Consider the following 19,674-nt stretch of genomic DNA (forward strand, 5'->3'; position numbering starts at 1 on the left):
ACTTTACACTCATTGGTTCCATTCACAAATCTATGTGGGGCAGTTGTTAGCCCCAGTTTAGAGATGAGGAAAATGCTGCTTGGAGAAGCTAAATGATAAAACCAGACTTCAACACACCTGCCGTCTCCAAGACCCCTGCTCTGTGTCCTAGGGTCTCAGGTGCTGGGTGTTCGGCATTTTAAGTGACTAATCATAGGCAGTTTTCTTCTCTCCTGCACCTATTTAGCCTGAACGTGCACGTACATGCTCAGCTGCAGGTGCACTGCCGTATGTGGACCAGCAACGCTCTTTCCCGCCTGGGGTTCTCGTGACCACCTTCCGGAAAGCTCTCGCCTGCTTTACAGCCATGCCAGGCAGGCCTGGGCAGCCGCACAGTGAAATTACTGCAGGGTCAGAGCCAAGTGCTGGCTGAGATTTTAACAGCAAAGACAGCAGAGCAATGGGGATAAGCTGAACAAAACTCTATTGTAGCACAGACGGAAATCTAGAAGCAAAAGCAGCTGACACCCCTGAGAAAGCAGCCGACTGCATCTCACTGTGACGTCAACAGCAGCCCGCTGTTTCCAGTGCCTCTGTGTGCCGGGGTTTCCAGTCAGCATTTGGGTTTATCTGCTCTTGAGCTGCCTGATCAAACCTCTGTAAAGATCAGGGATATCTAAATTGACCCAATATCTGCATGCTGGCTGCTCAGAGATGGTGGTGTGGGACAGCCAGGACATCACTTAGTCATATGGGGGCACAAACATGTCACTTGCCACTCATGTCTTTATCTCATTAAAACCTATTTTCTCCTGAATATTGACCACAGCAAAGTCTATTAGGCTTCGAGATGCAGTTGAAACATCGAGGTGCTTTGTTCAAGAGGTTTAAGACACACGTAAGTCTTTCTTGCCATGCTCAATACACACAGCCGTTTCTGAAGTCGGTGTTTCTGGAACAAAAGCCTTGGCCTGCCCCAGTGAACATTCACGCTGAGCACACTGTCGCGATGCTCCTTGGCCAGCCAGCAGGGGGCAGGAGAGAGCAGCAGGTGCCGGCGTGGAGTCCCTGCAAACTCGCCTCAATCAAGGGCAGTGCGTCCTGCCAATCCAGCGGCTTCCTCCAAGGGCAAGCGGCCTCTTCAGCTGCCACAGCACTGATTTCAGACGGCTCAGCCAATGGGGCAACAGATTCAACAGAGTTCCATGTTGTTAAAGGAAAACTTCTGTTACCAGGCAACCTTAATATCAGATTCAACGTAAAATAACCAACAAGATTGTTTCCAAACCAAGGTGCTACTAGTGCCTTATCCTTCAATGCTGCTTAAACACGGAGAAGTATGAGGAAAAAAGAACATAGCATTTACTTCTTAATAAATAACACGTCTTCCAGGTTCATTTTACCCATAAAGACTTAGAACTGTGGCTTCCCTAGAGGAACGTGGTGGGAGGTGGATCCCGACACTGACCCAGCCTCCCCCAAGTCAGTCACCCCTCCACGGGGTTCACACCTCTCCAGGCCCTGTCACCTCAACAATGAAGGGTGGCGGCTCCGAGCTCTCTTCACAGGGAGCACCGAACAGGAGCTAGAGAGAGACACAGACGCACCCACAACCGCTTAAAAATCCTGAAATGCAATACATATTTAAGGACTTCATTATTAGTTTTTCAAAACTGTAAGAACAAAGTGAGCCTGGCTTTAACCTGTGTGCCACGATAACACCGTGTATATCTGTCCTTTACTGTTTGTTCCTTCCAGCTGCTGCTGCCTGGCTGGCCGACTGCGGGAGAAGAGCCTCTGGTACTCCCGGGAGGCCCTCGGTAAAAGCGTGAGCACCACAATCACCTCTCAGGACACCGCACACGTTAGGGTGGCCCACAGACGGCCGTTCCAAGTGCCTTCTTACAAAGGCATGAACGGGCCTCCTGCTCTTTGTAAATGTCAACCTTCCTAAGCTATGTCGTGTTGAAAATTTTTAACTGCAGTCCACCTATACTTCTTTGTTTCTGTCTTGTTTTTATCCTAGAGGCATATTATTATGGAAAATTAAATTTGCAAGGTTGAAGCGTTTTTTAAAGTTGACTTCTAATCCTGGAAGGGAAAAAAAATGGGCCAGATGTGGTGCTCACACCTGTAATCCAAGCAGTTTGGGAGGCTGAGGCAGGCAGATTGCTTGAGCCCAGGAGCTCAAGACCAGCCTGGGAAACATGGCAAAACCCTGTCTCTACTAAAAATACAAAAAAAAAAAAAAAATTAGCTGGGCGTAGTGATGTGTCTAGTCCCAGCTACTCAGGGTGCTGAGGTGGGAGCATCACCTGAGAGGTGATCACCCAGGAGGTGAAGGCTGCAGTCAGCCAAGATTTGCGTTGCTGCACTCCAGCCTGGGCGACAGAGTGAGACCCCATCTCAAAAAACAAAAAGCAAAAACAACTGTATACATCATTATAGAAAGGAGCTGGCCGGGCACAGTGCCTCACGCCTGGAATCCCAGCACTTTGGAAGGTCGGGGTGGGCAGATCACCTGAGGTCAGGAGTTTGAGACCAGCCTGGCCAATATGGCAAAACCCCATCTCTAATAAAAACACAAAAATTAGCCAGGCATGATGGTGGGTGCCTATAATCCCAGCTACTAGGGAGGCTGAGGGAGGAGAATCACTTCAGCCTGGGAGGTGGAAGTTGCAGTGAGCCGAGATTGCACCACTGTACTCCACTCCAGCCTGGGTGACAACAGCAAGACCCCACTTCAGAAAAAAAAAAAAAAAAAAAAGGGAGCTAATGTTTTTCATTTAAGGGAAGGGAGAAGAACATTCAGTATTTATACATCTCACGCACACATCTGCAGTGGGGCCCTAAAGTATTCAAGATACACATTCCTACAAATATAGCTCAAAACTACTCACCAAGTTTCATGTTAAAAGCACATGCATTTTAAGAGTGCTACATTGTATTTTTTAAGCATCTGTATCCAATATTTTAGCATACTGGCAGTTTTCCCTTCAGGTGCTGTATGCCTAAATTATTACATGTTTAGTCGTTCGTTTTAGAATTTATGACTCGCTTTAGACAAAAGAAATATACTTAAACATAAGCTACTAAATTAATGACTTAGGGGAAAAGTTACTACAATAACTTAGAAGTCAAACTTTGCAAACTGAATTTGTTGGACCATGTAAGCCAGATGATCAGTTTTTAAAATTGTCGCGTGTTTCCCTCGAGGACGGAAGTCTCCCCTTTACTCTCATCCACTGTGCATGCTGCAGCCCGCACCTCTCATGCACCACAGCACACTGCGGCCCATGCCTCTCATCCATGGTGCCACACCACGGCCCGTGGCTCTTGTCCACCGCAGCACACCACGGCCCATGCTTCTTGTCCACCGTGCCATACCATGGCCCATGCCTCTCATCCATGGTGCCACACCACGGCCCGTGGCTCTCGTCCACCGCAGCACACCACAGCCCATGCTTCTTGTCCACCGTGCCATACCACGGCCCGCGCCTCTCCTCCACCGCGCCACACCACAGCCCGTGGCTCTCGTCCACCACAGCACACCGCAGCCTATGCTTCTTGTCCACCGTGCCATACCACGGCCCGCGCCTCTCCTCCACCGCGCCACACCACGGCCCATGGCTCTCGTCCACCACAGCACACCGCAGCCCATGCTTCTTGTCCACCGTGCCACACCGCGGTCCACTGTGCCACACTGCAGCCTGCAATTCACCCTGTACCACGCCTTCCACACCTTACCTGAAAGTGAAAGTCACTAAGTATAACCAAGAAGGAAATGAAAAGCAGATAAATGACCTCCACCCCCACCCCACGTCCAGCCTGCACATGTTTAAACATTCATCAAAGTAAAACCAAAAACTCACGTTAGCTCACGATTGTAACTGGTAGAATCATGTGCATGGCAATTTTAAAAGTCTCATTAAGTAAAAACCTAATCGAACCTCTCAAGAAATACAAAGTTTATACAAAAAGACATCTGCAAACATCGACAGTGAGGAAAGGACTTCACTCACCATCCAGCCTGTCCTGGAAGCCACGGCCAAATGCCAGGTTGTATAGATCCAAAAATCAGAAAAAACAGTGCTGAAATGTGTACAGTCTTGGCAATGTACAAATTCAGATGTAGGATGCTCAGAAACCTTGAATTTCCAATCAGAGAACAGGAACATGAGCAAGTTCCCCAGCAGTGCCCACCTTCTGCCTACGGCATGTGTAACAGGAATGCTGGCCACCTCGGGGGGACAGAGGCTTCCTGGTGCATTCGCCCTGCCAGCCGCACAGCTGGCCCCACCACAAACACCTGCTAATACTGAAGAACCACCCCCCTTCCTTGGGCTTTGCTCAAACACTCTAGCCAGGAGAGTGTATTTACACAGTGCATTATCGACTCAGTTCTCGTTCAATACGTCAAGCTTGTTGAAGGCATGGCAACCCCACTCCTGGCCCAATTAAATGAACTGAGCAGAACAAATGCCCCCAGTTCGACGGCACTCAGTCACAACAGCAACGGCCGCCATTCACAGGGTGCTGGCTTCGTGCCAGGAACAGTTCCAGGCGTCTTCTCTTTGTCCGAGGAATTTACACTGCAACCCTGCAGGGCCGTTCGCAATGTTCACCAGAGGGTTCTGAGGCAGCCAAGTCCAGGCTGTCTGTGGGCCTCACCGCATGACCGTCCGTGTCCCCCTGCAGACCAGACCTCACTCCAAGGACCGCGGGTTCCAGGGCTGCCTTGAGGCACATGCTCCCTTCGCCACCTCCTCCTGGCGCCTGACACCGACCCTCACCACTGCTGCCAACACCGTATTTCCTCATGGCTCCTGAGGGACCTGGTCTTTCTGCACGTCCCTGCTCCCTGCGTCCGGCTTGGAGGATGCCCATATCAACGCCAACACTCACGTAATCACCACCCCTTCCATGGGGCTTGATGCCTAGGAGTCTCAATATCAGAATATCGGATTCCTGTGCTTGGAGAATTTCTTCCCATTGTGGAAGTGAAGGGGGTAAAATTCTAGGTGCCTGCAATAACCTCATTTTTGTAGCTAAGCAACTTCAGTAGTAGCAAAAAACAAGCTTTTTTTAACTTCTTTTATACAAGCTAAAAACAATTTAATTTTTACGTCCACGTTCTCATCAGCTCCCACCTGGTGAGCAGGCAAATAGTAATTTTCAGAAAAACAAATTGTTCCATAATTTTAACACTTAGCATTATCACTATTAAGCAAGAATTATAAACGTTAATTACATAACTATCCAAAATGCCTCAGGGAAAAAAATAATGTCATCCAATTGGTTCTTTAAAGTGTTACAAATGCAGCTGAGTTTTAATAGTAACTTGTCCATAATTGTCAAAAGAATCTTTAAAAATCTTAATACTGAAAGAATAACCATAAATGGATATAAAATACAAAGCAGAAGAGTTAACATTTGAGGTAGATTGTGGCCTATATTTTTAACATATGCATAGTTATTTACCTAGCTGAAGTATATCCCTCTCCTCCTAGGCTCTTCAAAGCTGATTTTCATAGACTGGCTTTTGGTTCATGAAGGCAGCTTTAAAAGATGTCAGGATCGGGCCGGGTGCAGTGGCTCACACCTGTAATCCCAGAACTTTGGGAGGCCAAAGTGGGCCAATCACTTGAGGTAAGGAGTTCAAGACCAGCCTGGCCAATATGGCAAAACCCTGTCTCTACTAAAAATTTTTGTAATTAGCCAAGCGTGGTGGCATACACTAATAATCCCAGCTACTCAAGAGGCTGAGGCAGGAAGAACTGCCTGAACCCGGGAGGCAGAGGTTGTGGTGAGCCAAGATCGCATCACTGCACTCCAGCCTGGGCAACAGAGTGAGACTGTCTCAAAAAAATAAAAATAAAAATAAGAAAGCCTTCAGAAAAAGCTATGAGCACCGCCCCCACCCAACCCAAGCAATCACACGGCAATGGTTATCACCTGATTTTCACACCATAGATAAAGTTCTATTCTCTTCTCTAAACACTATGGTAAACACCTGCCATCAACCCACAGAAACTCCTGGGACCCATTAACACTGAACTAGCAAGATTAACAGGCCACACAGGGAGAGTTTAGCTGCAGAAAGTGATGGCACTAAGAATATGTCTGTGCTCAAACCAGATTCCTTGCTTTCGGGGTGAAGGGGCTTCCCCAGGAAGATCTAGTCCAGAGGGATGGTTTCCACTTCCACAACGAGAGGAAACGAGGGGGTTTCCTGAAGCCACTGGCATGACTTGGGTCTCTGTACCTTTGTCCTCCATCCTGTTATGGGATGAGGGTGGGCTGAAGGCAGGTTCTCCCTACATCTTCCGGGCAGGAAAGATGGAGCTGACAAGCAGATGACAGCTTTTCCAAAAAGTTCCCACGTTTATAACCTGTTGTTGACCTGCTTTCCCTGGAGATCAGTGAAGTGGCATCATTGATTCTCTTCCATTAGGGACAACCGGGCAGTATGGGAGGCGGGGGAGAGGAAGGAGGGGATGGGGAGGGGGATGAGAGGAAGGGGGGAGGGGGAGGGGAGGGGGAAGGGGGAAGGGAGTAAGGGGGGACAGGGGGAAGGGAGTAAGGGGGGAAGGGGGGACAGTGGGATGGGGGGACAGTGGGATGGACAGGGGGCAGGAGGGCTGGTGGAGGGTGGGACAGGGGGTAGGGGGGACAGGGGGTAGGGTGGGAGGGTGCGACGGGGGGTAGGGTGGGACAGGGGGGACGGGGGAGGGTGGGACAGGGGGATGGGGGAGGGGGAGGGGGATGCGCAGGTGCCTGATGTGCATGGAACCCAAGCCCCTCGCAGAGCTCAGGATGAACCCAGTTTCCAGACCCGGGGCCATCATCAGCCAGGAGAGGCATGCGCGGCACTTCCCAGCAATGGCCACAGGAAGTACCAACTCAGGCCCATTAGGGGCTTCCTCACTGTGGGGGTTTTTAAAAGTAGAGCACAGAGGTTCAGGTCTAATGGCACAGTCAAACGTCGACAGACTCCATGGAAACACGGACTTGGCCCCTCCATCCCACCAGCCTGCGTGGCCGCCCCTCTCCGCTCCCATCATACACGTCCCCACCCAGCCAAGCCCCTTCTCCTTTTCCCTTCTCCATTTCTCCACTGGATTCATCAAATCAAACCTTGCTGTCCTTGGCAAATGTACCATGAATTTACTTACTGCCCAGAACAAAAGCACACTTCCAGTTAACATGACACCCCCACTATGGTAGAACACGGCCCTAATTCAGACATTAGGTGAAGGAACAAGGGAGGGGAGTCGAGGGCAGTCCTGAATCAGCAGCTGTTTTCTGGGGAAAGCCTCTGGCCCACCCAAGCCCGACGCTCCGCCCCACACTGTCCTGGTGTCTGAAAGCTCCATGAAGACAGGGTCACTCTGACCCCTTCACACCCACAACGCCGAAGAGGAGCAGGTGTTTGGGAAAAGCCTCCTGCTGGCGGTGAAGGCAAGAATAATTCCTCATGATACCCAGAATGTCAGAAGAAAAGAAGGCACCATATGGACGCCTTCCAAGTGAATTTTGGAATGATTCTACCGAATGCCATTCATCCTTTTTCAGAACAAAATCAATACCAGAAACGTGTCACCAGCAGAAAGATGGTCCCTTTGATTGACGGCTTACAAACACAAGTATGTTATACTGAATTTATCTCAAGCCACCCTCTCTGTGATAATATAAAAGGTCTCTTTATTAACAACCAGTAGCCTTTCTCATCTGGTGCTTTTTTAACAAGAGGGTCCTGTAACCCTCAGGCATTGTCTAAACGTCAAATGGAAGCCTAGGATCCTCTTCTGTGCAGTTTCACCACAAAGTATTTTGACTTGAGCCAAATCATGCTATTCCTACACCTCCACAGGAAACTCAACGTTTCATCAAGGAAAGGCAGCATGATTTCTGCTAGGCAGTTTGGTGGGGTGGGCGTGGGGTTGAGGGAACATCACATGGAAAGCACACCCCGATATCACCTGCCTGACAGCCACACTGGCCAGCAAGCCCTGGTCAGCTCGGTCTCTGCACAGTCACAGGCATGAGGCCTGGAGGGCGGACACCCAGTGCTGCTGACCACCCCAAGGTCATGGCCTCTGCCTCTTCTCTGCTGACCCGTCAGTTCCAAGCTTCTGGCAACACCACCTGCTGCCCCTGCTGCCTGACTGACTCCTTCGTGAAAAGCAGCGTTGCCAGGATAGCTTATGAGTACAACTGCCAGGAAAGCAGCTCCGATTGATGCTGAAACCCTGCTCTTGCACCGTTGGCAGCTCCCCTGGCTCTGATGTGTCCGCACTTGCAGCTCTGACCTTGCTCAGTGTCCACACAGGCTTTCCCCCAGAAACGCACAGGTTGAAATCCTCACCCCCAACGTGACAGTGTCAGGTCTTTGGGAGGTGATGAGTTCCCGAAGCTGGAGCCCCATGAATGGGGTTTGTGCCTCAGAAAGGGGCCCAGCAACTCTCTCGCCCTCCCACTGTGTCAGGGCCAGAGAGAAGGCGTGTGCCAACCAGGAAGGGGCCCACACCAGAACCCACCCATGCTGCACCCTCATGCCACCGTCCATCCTCCAGAACTGTGAGAAAGAAATTCCTGTTGTTTAGAGGCCAGTCAATGGTGTTTTGTTACAGCAGCCTTAGCTGCCTGAGACGACAATGCTCACCGTCCTACAGAGATGGCTACTCCCCTCTTCCAGAAAGAGAGGTTTAATTAAAATCCCTGTCTCTCCTCACCGCCACCACAGATCCCACCTCCAGCAGTTACTAGGGTTAAAGGAAAAGGAGGATCATTTTAGACCAGCCCCTCGACGTCAGTCTGAAGCCTGTAACTTTGCCCACTTCCATGGTGGCCGTGTCAAACTCCCCATGCCAGCTCTGCATCTGCACCGGGTCCCAGGCTCCGCACAGACTCCTCCAGCTGTCCATCCAGCACACCCATTTCCCCTTCTGCTTTGCAGATTGTCCTTCAACATCCAACCCCCACCTGCAGCCCAAGGGCTTCCGATCCACCCATTAGGGGTGAGCCCAGCTGTGCACTGGAGTCCTTGGCTCAGGTAACCCAGGCCCAAGGCACCAACGATCTCCTGGCTGCAGGGTCTGCACAGCCACTAGCTGCCCCAGCCACACCAGGGCCCAGGAGGGAAGGCAGAGAAAGCTGTGAAGCTGCCAACAGCTGTAAGGGGACAGGGGAGCCCCTGGGATGAGGTGGATGCCATGGAAGGAAATTCAGAGCAAGACCCCCGGGGCTGGATGGGTCATGCCCAAAGCCTGCACTGCTGAGTTTTCCAGGTTTCTGAACTCATTCAATCGCTGACCCACGCAGCACATGTTTCCTGAGTGCTGACCCCGCGTGGTATTGGATATGGCAATAAGGCAGGACCTCCACCTCCCCTCCCCCCACACATACATGGGACCTCCATCCTGTTGGGAAGTCAGGACGTACACAGGCCTGGGTCCCCCAGCTGGCACCACGAGTCTGGGAAGAGGGCCGTTTCAGATGCACAGTGGGTGCAGCCTTGCCAAGGGGCCCAGCAGTCACCTACACTGCTACAGCCAGGCTGAGTCAGGATCAACCGCACAGAAACCTGACCCTCTCAAGGGCGCACCTGAGCTCATTAGGGACAGAAACTGTCTCCTGCTCATCTCTAACACTTTCTCTGCATGTCTAGTTACAAACGGACGACGCAGTCTTGAAGCACAGCTGTGACCTGGAGACAGATCCCAGGCCTCCCCGCTGCTCCTCTACTTGCTGCCATTGAGGGGGAGGGGCCAGTATGGCCACGAGGCTGCACAGCCACAGCCACCCAGCCACTGAGACGTGGGCCTTTGACGACTGCTTCTCCCAAAGAACCCTTCTCCGTCTTGGAGCACACCATGGCGGGCAGGAAGCTCCACTCGGAGAAACAGCGATGGTTCTCCCCAGAGCCAACGGAGGCCCCCACCCTGCATTCAGCAGTTTACTTACATTCTGGAAAACATCTGAATTAATGGGTAACACTAAAATGAACAGGTCATGCAAAGAAGTTTAGAAGGTCGTGTGAAGTCTCAGCAGGCCCAAAGGTTTCTGAGAACCAAGGCGGCTGGGGTCGACATGCTTACAGGGAAAGTTTCCACACGGACCTTCAACAAGCAACGCTCAGCAGGGAGGGCCGCGCTCTGGGCAGAACCTCAGAACCAGAACATCAGACGCCACAGAGTCACATCAGAGCTGACAGCAACTGAAATACAGCACTTTCCAAAGACGTGTGCGTTACCTGCAGAAAGTTACTAGACATTAAGATGGGGGGAGGAAACGATAAAGTTAGAAATAAATTTAAAGTAGTTTCTGCATACAAAGAAAATTCTATATCCACTGGCTTTCTGGGAGTAACAACTTTTACATGAGACGCACATCCCAGTGGGAAGGAGTTTGGGTTTTCCGTGGGCAGAGACAGGGCTCTCCAGAAACGTGAACCCTTTCTCACTCACTGAGCCACGTGCCCTGGGGCCGTCCTGACCTGTCTGAGCAGCTCCCTGCTCTGCCTGCAGCTCCTTCCGCACTCCCCTGCTGCTCCCAGAGCCTGCACTGGCCCAGGATCTCGTCTCCTGCTGCTGTCAACCATCTGCTGCCAAACTTTCACTTTAGGGCAAATAAGTTGGAAACCAAAAAATTCTAAGACCCCTTGGCTTTTTAAAAATTTGTCTTCTCAGAAAAAGAACACTATTTCTACTTCCATGGTTTAATATGTTGCCTCCATCTGCATGTTCATGGATATGCGTTTTTATATATGTTTTAATCAATACTTTTAAAGTCATACACTGTTGGCTACATTCAGTTTAATTACATTTGATGTTAAGTTTTAAATTCAGTGAATTCAGGCACTCAAAATTTAAGCCCTCTGACATCTATCAATCAAATGGAAATATGACAAGTAGGTATTACAAAAATCAAGAGAAGTATTTAATATAAATCCTGGACTTCTGGATATTTCCACAAATGTAATGTATACATTAGTAAACAAACTTGAGCATTTTCACAAATCTTTGAACTCAAATTCCATTTTTAACTTTTACAGGTAAATCAATATCCATATATGATTTTAAGCTGATCAAGCATCAGCTGTTAAAAACAACCAGAAATGCTGCAGGCAAATCCCACCAAGCAGCAAACAAAGGAACAGCACCCAACAACCCAACACCTCCCCTGAGGCATCTGGAATGTGAGGATTACGAGCAGCCTGTGGATTCTGAGGTGCCTGAGTGGGGACTCCCGACTCCCCAAGTCTAAGAGAAGGCCTCAATGATAAGGAAAACTGGTCAAAAAATCATCCCTGGCCACATGCTCATCCCTGCCGGCCCTCAGGCACATGCTTACAAGTCTCGCTTCCTCTCTGCCCCCCAAAGCCTGACGTGTGGTCCCAGCCCTGCTGCTCACTGGGGTGAGATCATAAGCATCACTGCATCTGTAAGGGGAGAAGCCGGTCCAGATATAGGATCCTGGCTATCCTGGCAGCCCTCGAGCTCACTGATACTGTAATTAACTTTGTAGTGAGTTACTTAATGCAAAGGTTTAACTTTTGAATAATTTAGATGTGTATTCTAATAGGGAAATCCTGAATGTAGAACACAGGAGACACCCTCACACAGATTCTATCTGGCCAGCACTATTTTTTGTTTGCCTTTTCAATAGACTTTTTAAAAAGCGGTTTTCGGTTCATAGCAAAATCGGGAGGAAAGCACAGAGTCCTCACGTATCTCCTTCCCCAGCACATGCACAGCCTCCATCATTCCCCCACCCGCACCGGACCAGCATGTCTGTACAAATGACAGACCCACATCAACACAGCACCACCACCCAGAGTCCACAGCTCACACGAGGTCTCAGCCTGCTGCTGCTCACTCTGTGGGTTTCACAGACATGGAACAGCATGGATCCCCCATGACAGCCCCAAACGGAGTTGCTTCCCCACCCTAAACAGCCCTTATGCTCCTCCCATTCACCCCTCCCCTCCCCAACCCCTGGCAGCTGCTGACCGTTTTACTGTCTCTGCAGTTGCGCCTTTTCCAGACTGTCCTGTGGTTGGACTCAGACAGCAGGCAGCCTTCCCAGATTGGACTCTCACTTAGCAACATGCGTTTAAGATCCTTCCATGTCTTTTCATGGCTTAGTGGTCCAGTTCTTTTTAGTGTTGAATAATATCCCAGTTTCTGATGTACCACAGTTTATCCATTCACCTACTGAAGGGCATCTTGGTTGCTTTCAAGTTTTGGCAGTTATAAAGCTGCTGTCAACATCTGTGTGCAGATTTCTGCATGGAAGTAAACTTCAGCTCCTGAGTAAACGTCCAGGACTGTGGTCGCTCCTGTGGTCGGAGTGCTTAGTTCCATGGGAAACCGCCTTCCACAGCAGCTGCCCCACTTTTCCCAGCCACAAGTGAGGGTCCTGATGCCCCACACGCCCACCAGCACGCAGCAGTGTCGCAGTTCCAGTCACTTTCCCCATGATGAGTGAGGGTCCTGATGCCCCCCACACGCCCACCAGCACGCAGCAGTGTCGCAGTTCCAGTTTTGGCCAGGCTGCTGGGTGCGCAGTGGCGCCTCGCCCTACGACATAAGACACGGACCATCTTTCCACATGTGGATTTGCCATCTGTGTCTCTTCTTTGTTGGGGTATCTGTCCAGGTCTTTGGTCCATTTTTTCATCAGGTGGTTCATTTTCTTATTATTGGGTTTTGAGAGTTCCTTGCGTGGTTTGGATAACAGCCTTTATCAGATGAGCCTTTTGTAGATACGTTCTCCCCGTCTGCGTGGCCCACAAGCTCGTTTCTACCTGACGCAAAGGACCCTGGAGTGAGGATACAGGGACTCTGCATGACCAACACGCTCGTTTCTACCTGAGCAAAGGACCCTGGAGTGAGGGAACTCTGTGTGACCAACACGTTCATTTCTACCTGACACTAAGGACGCTGGAGTGAGGATGCACGGACTCTATGTGACACATACACTCATTTCTACCTAAGGAGTGAGGATGCAGGGACTGTGTGTGACCCACACGCTCATTGCCACGTGACACAAAGGACCCTGGAGTAAGGATGCAGGGACTCTGCGTGACCCACACGCTCATTTCTACCTGATGCAAAGGACCCTGGAGTGAGGATGCAGGGACCCTGGAGTGAGGATGCAGGGACTCTGACCCACACACTCATTTCCACGTGACGCAAGGACCCTGGAGTGAGGATGCAGGCACTCTGTGACCCACATGCTCGTTTCCACGTGACGCAAGGACCCTGGAGTGAGGATACAGGGACTCTGTGTGACCCACATGCTCGTTTCCACATGACGCAAAGGACTCTGGAGTGAAGATACAGGGACTCTGCATGACCCACACGCTCGTTTCTACCTGATACAAAGGACCCTGGAGTGAAGATGCAGGGACTGTGTGTGACCCACACGCTCGTTTCCATGTGACGCAAAGGACCCTGGAGTGAGGGTGCAGTGACTGCTCTGAGTTACCAGCACACTTGTCGCTTTTACACATAAACAACCCTGTGACTCTGTCCCAGGACCTTTTAGCCTAGACCTAAAAATTCGCAGCCCAGGAAACCCAAAGCATTTTAGGAACCTGAGGGGTGGGCCAAGGGGATCTCAGAGTTTGATGCTGGCTGTGGGGTCAGCAAAGGGTGGCTGGGGCTTCCCATAAGCACTCCCAGGAGGCCATGCAATGGCCCGAGGCTGGTTCCGCCTCCTGCCCTCAGTTCTCACACCCAGCCGTGACTGGAGCCCCCCTTCAGGAGGAGTCCCTGGCTCCAGGCCCTAACGTCCATGTCCAGGCCCCTGGTGGGGCAGCTTCTACCCCAGGGAGGTTGGAACTGGAGGTAGCCTGGAGCTCCAGGCAATCCTGGCAACCACCTGCTTCCTGAAGTGGCTGCAGACAAACTCCTGCTTCCAAACCCTGGTACAGACTGTGTGAGGCCTGGAACGCGGGAGGCACACTTCACAGGGTCCCTGCTCAGATGCAAAAAGCAAGGCTAACAGCAGGAAAATTATTTAATTACCTTCATGGTCATTAAGTAAAATCACAGTCACTCAGACCTATATGTGACTGGAAGTATACACATTATAGAAGTGTATATACATGTAAATATATACATGCTTATTTTCCTCTACTTTTATATACCTTACATATATATGTGTATATGTGCAAATGTATAAAACATGGATGATAAACCATAGTTGAGATTTCAAATCTCAGTCAAAGATCTCAGAAGCAAATTACTATCCTTAAATTCTATACAAAGACATGACATCTTACATTCTTGCAAACAAAACATTCTCTAAGTATTAGCGTTTTATTTTAAAAACAAAGAATGCATTGCACTCTCTCAATTTCTTATTTTAAATCACTTTCACTGAGAGATTCTATAACTTGCTACCTTGAAGACTTCCAACAATAATAATAGCTCATTAGTTTAAGCATTAGGGAGTTCATTTTTAAATACCATCACTGATTAAGAAAAACTGCTCTACAGGACTTTCGCTATTTTAAAGCATAATGATGTCCATCTCTCTATACTCAAGAACAGGAAGATGCCCGTGCAGATGTTTCCAAAGCAATTCAGAGGAGATGGTCTAGACACACAGTTTACGATAATCACAATTTCAAAAAAAAAAAAAAAAGAAAAGAATCACATTTTCAAGGTCAGAAGATCAAGACCAAATCCAGGATATTCTGAAGGGTTCCACTTACATTTAAATTATTTCATGTATTTGTAGTTTGGATGGAACATGACATCCTTAAAGACAACCAAATCTAAAATACAGAAAAGCATTCTTAATGCATCACAGCCCTTAAAACCCACAGCATATCTCTTGTTTTAAATGTACTTAATTTTATCACATTTTCATTTTATAATTTCAACATTTCTAAAGCTCCTAACGCCTCAAACCGAGATAGAATTTGACTTCAGCAATTTCCAAGTCACAAGCAGGTTGTATGTCCACAGCTATTCGGAATGTGGTTTCTGATGGAAGCTTTTATGAACGCACATGAAATCCCTCTGGATTGCAAAGGCTGAGACTCAGCATATCTCAGAATGAAAATACATTTGTGATGGACAACAGAACACAGTACAGATACTAATTAGTAAAACAACAGGAAAGTCTACGGCACTTCTCATACAGAACAAATACAAAGTGTTTGAGGAAAAGTCTTTCTAACTGTAAAAATTGGAGCTGATTGGAACAAAGAAGATTCTGAATATGATCTTGGCTGCTTTACAAGACTTCAGAATTTTCCTCGTCTGCAAGTGAAAATGAACCTCCTGCTTGCCCACTGAGGACAGGGAGAGAACAGGGTAGGATAACAGGCCTTTGAATGCTTCGTAGGTGGATAAAGGAAGACAGGCCAGCCCCGTACACCCATCAGCACACCCACACCAGCTGTGCAGGTGACTCAGCTAACCCTGCGATGGCCAGGCATCTCAATGAGACAGCCGGGCCTGAGTGACCTGCCAAGAGACATGATGGCCAAACTTGGATGGAATCCCTGTAGGGTAATCAACCCAGGGCCTCTCAGGTTTTGTCCCAGCAGGTCTGTGCCCAGGAATCTGCATTTCCAAGTAGCCCAGGTGAGCTGCTGCCCAGAGGCCCTCACCAGTCATGGCTCACACAGGCAGTGGAACCCCCGCACACCACCTCCTTCTGCAATGCCTGGCGTGGATTTTCCTTAATTGCCGATGCTGCGCTCCTCTGTGCCTACTCTCACCATTGGTCCCAAGTTTACTGAACTTAGAATGAGAGAAGGGAACTACAAAGGAAAGCGTCCACCTGAAACAGGACCGACCGGGGCTCACATCAGCAGACACAGCAAATGCAGCACACCTGTGCACGGCTCACCACTCACAAAGCCCACAGCAGCGTGATTTCCACTCCCAACGTCCAAGTGGCTGTGGGCAGGGAGATGCTGCACAGCTGTTTCTATGCTAAATACTTGAAGGTGTGAATTTTATTACATAAAATATAGAAAAATGTGTGCTTAGCATATAAATGTGTGCATTTATTTATGTTAAATACATGAAAACGTAATCCAGGTGTTTAGGTTCATACCACTGTAGAGACTAATTTCTATTCATACAGCTGCACAGCTGGGGCCCACAACCAACACCCACCAGCTGTGTCACCATATCTGCTGTTTTTCTGTCACACACCAGCCCTACCTCACCAAAAAAAAAAAAAAAAAAAAAAAATCCGTGGCATTTAATAAAAAATTCTTTTATGTTAGTTTTACATTACTAGAGACGACCTTGTGGTCCTCTTTGAAGAGATGGCAGCACGTGAAGGATCTCAAATACACATATGTTCTGCGTCTCCTGATCTAAGGACTCGTCTACACTGGTGGCTTTAACTGCGCCTATGTGGAAACTTCCGGAAGGCATTTGTGTCATGTCTAAGAGCAAACTGGCATTCATGCCTCAGCACTGTGTGCCTCTTCTTTCCTCCGTCCCGCCAGCACCATCTTCTCCCAGGGAACTGGTGCCATGCTCTGAGGCTCTGTCCTGCCAGTCCCCGGCAGAGTCCCTGGTGCCATCATGGATAACCAGCCCTCCGCCTGTCCAGGTGCATCAGGCAGCAAGCAACTCATCCAAGCCTGTTTAGAAACCACACACTTGCGACACCTATAGGCCTCAGTAGGTGGAGGCGGACAGGATAAGGGCAGCCATCCTGGGGGACAGCTGTCTGCAGTGAGCCACCACACATTCAGTGAGGCTGTCTGGCTCCTCACCTCCACCCAGCCTCCACCCGTCGCATCTGGCCTGGATTCTCTGACGCCTGCACGGCCTTCACCTGGTTCATAACTCAGCTCACAAAGGCCCCGTACCGTGGCAAGTGCAGCAGTGGGTGCATCTGCGGCTGTTTATCATCTCTGCATCTAGCTCCTCTCCCTCACACAACAGCACCTCTGAAGTCACGGCCTGGACTCCCGACCCTCCCCGCTTCCGGGCTTCTTGGCATGTTGTTCTCCTCCACACACCTCAGCAAATATTGCTGATTAGCTAAAATCACCCAGAAATCTCAACCTTGACTTCAGCCGCTGCTTTTGTAATTTTTAATATTTGTACTTATGGTGTGATTTGGGGAACAACAAATTTTAAAATTAGAGCAAAAAGATGTGGTGTTTATTCCCTCATTTCTACTTGCAACCTTGAAAATTCAAGTAGCAGCAAGAGTTTGTTGAAAGTAACTTCCACCAAATAGAACCGATTACAAATGTACTACAGAGTGTCAAATAACCACAGAGATGTAAATACAGATGCAGACACAGATATGAAATCCAGTGGTTACACCAGATTGAGAGATGCTTGCCAGTTTGTAGGACTTCTAAAACTTGACATAAATGTTGGCTAAGGGATACAAGATGTTATGAGATGAGTGAGATGGTTGGCCTAGAACCACAGGCTCTCTCCTCTGTACAACAGAAAATCCATAAGAAAGTCAAATGTGAAAGAACCAGGCACCGCTGAATGGCATAATCAGCCATCCTTCCCGTCCCTGGGCCAGCTGCGGTGAGTGCAGCCAGTTGTTCACCAACATCCATCGTCCATCCTCCAGGCCACGGCTACACTTTACTCCCAGCTCCACGTAATTATGTAGATTAGGTAAATGACGGCCACTCTCACCCTAAGCCTCCCCCCCGCCAGCATGGAAATCACCCAGCCCCAAACACAACAAGGACAGTCGTGTCCTTGGGAATGTAGGGCAGGTGTCTGGAAGGAACCTGGATACCTGAATACCTCATGGAGCAGTCACCAGCCTGGAACATCCCCCCTGAAGGGTTTGCGAGAGAGAAAACCTCCTTGGTTCCTCAAACTACAATACTGCAGAGTCCCTGGTCACAGCATCCTTACCTACCCTAGTCAGGAGCCATTCATGCCTTTCACCAAGACATAAAAACAAAAACGCAGTGGCACCGTCACGCACACCCAGAACGCAGACCGCCCGCAGCTCCCCCAGAAGGCAGACCGCCCGCTGCTCCCCCAGAACGCAGACCGCCCGCTGCCCACCCAGAACGCAGACCGCCCGCTGCTCCCCCAGAACATAGACCGCCCGCTGCTCCCCCAGAAGGCAGACCGCCCGCAGCTCCCCCAGAACGCAGACCGCCCGCAGCTCCCCCAGAACGCAGACCGCCCACAGCTCCCCCAGAACGCAGACCGCCCGCTGCCCACCCAGAACGCAGACCGCCCACAGCTCCCCCAGAACGCAGACCGCCCACAGCTCCCCCAGAACGCAGACCGCCCACAGCTCCCCCAGAACGCAGACCGCCCGCTGCTCCCCCAGAACGCAGACCGCCCACAGCTCCCCCAGAACATAGACCGCCCGCTGCTCCCCCAGAACGCAGACCGGCCGCAGCTCCCCCAGAAGGCAGACCGCCCGCTGCTCCCCCAGAACGCAGACCGCCCGCTGCTCCCCCAGAAGACAGACCGCCCGCTGCTCCCCCAGAACGCAGACCGCCCGCAGCTCCCCCAGAACGCAGACCGCCCGCTGCTCCCCCAGAACGCAGACCGCCCACAGCTCCCCCAGAACGCAGACCGGCCGCAGCTCCCCCAAAACGCAGACCGCCCACAGCTCCCCCAGAAGGCAGACCGCCCGCTGCTGCCCCAGAAGGCAGACCGCCCGCTGCTGCCCCAGAAGGCAGACCGCCCACAGCTCCCCCAGAACGCAGACCGCCCGCTGCTCCCCCAGAACGCAGACCGCCCGCAGCTCCCCCAGAACGCAGACCGCCCGCAGCTCCCCCAGAACGCAGACCGCCCGCAGCTCCCCCAGAACGCAGACCGCCCGCTGCCCACCCAGAACGCAGACCGCCCGCTGCCCACCCAGAACGCAGACCGCCCACAGCTCCCCAAGAAGGCAGACCGCCCGCTGCCCACCCAGAACATAGACCGCCCGCTGCCCACCCAGAACGCAGACCGCCCGCAGCTCCCCCAGAACGCAGACCGCCCGCTGCTCCCCCAGAACGCAGACCGCCCGCTGCTCCCCCAGAACGCAGACCGCCCGCTGCTCCCCCAGAACGCAGACCGCCCGCTGCTCCCCCAGAACGCAGACCGCCCGCTGCTCCCCCAGAACGCAGACCGCCCGCTGCTCCCCCAGAAGGCAGACCGCCCGCAGCTCCCCCAGAACGCAGACCGCCCGCAGCTCCCCCAGAACGCAGACCGCCCGCAGCTCCCCCAGAACGCAGACCGCCCGCAGCTCCCCCAGAACGCAGACCGCCCGCAGCTCCCCCAGAACGCAGACCGCCCGCAGCTCCCCCAGAACGCAGACCGCCCGCTGCTCCCCCAGAACGCAGACCGCCCGCTGCTCCCCCAGAACGCAGACCGCCCACAGCTCCCCCAGAACGCAGACCGCCCACAGCTCCCCCAGAACATAGACCGCCCGCTGCTCCCCCAGAACGCAGACCGGCCGCAGCTCCCCCAGAACGCAGACCGGCCGCAGCTCCCCCAGAAGGCAGACCGCCCGCTGCTCCCCCAGAAGGCAGACCGCCCGCAGCTCCCCCAGAAGGCAGACCGGCCGCAGCTCCCCCAGAACGGAGACCGGCCGCAGCTCCCCCAGAACGCAGACCGGCCGCAGCTCCCCCAGAACGCAGACCGCCCGCTGCTCCCCCAGAAGGCAGACCGCCCGCTGCTCCCCCAGAAGGCAGACCGCCCGCAGCTCCCCCAGAAC

The 19,674-nt window shown here is 51.4% G+C and overlaps 1 protein-coding gene across 7 annotated transcripts in view; it reads right to left on the reverse strand.

The window, feature by feature from the left end:
• Positions 1–19,674, reverse strand: part of DIP2C (disco interacting protein 2 homolog C) — a 436,795-nt gene that overhangs the window by 242,751 nt on the left and 174,370 nt on the right. The window lies entirely within an intron of this gene.

The sequence above is a fragment of the Pan troglodytes genome, chromosome 8, assembly GCF_028858775.2.
Source record: "Pan troglodytes isolate AG18354 chromosome 8, NHGRI_mPanTro3-v2.0_pri, whole genome shotgun sequence".
Taxonomy (NCBI): domain Eukaryota; kingdom Metazoa; phylum Chordata; class Mammalia; order Primates; family Hominidae; genus Pan; species Pan troglodytes.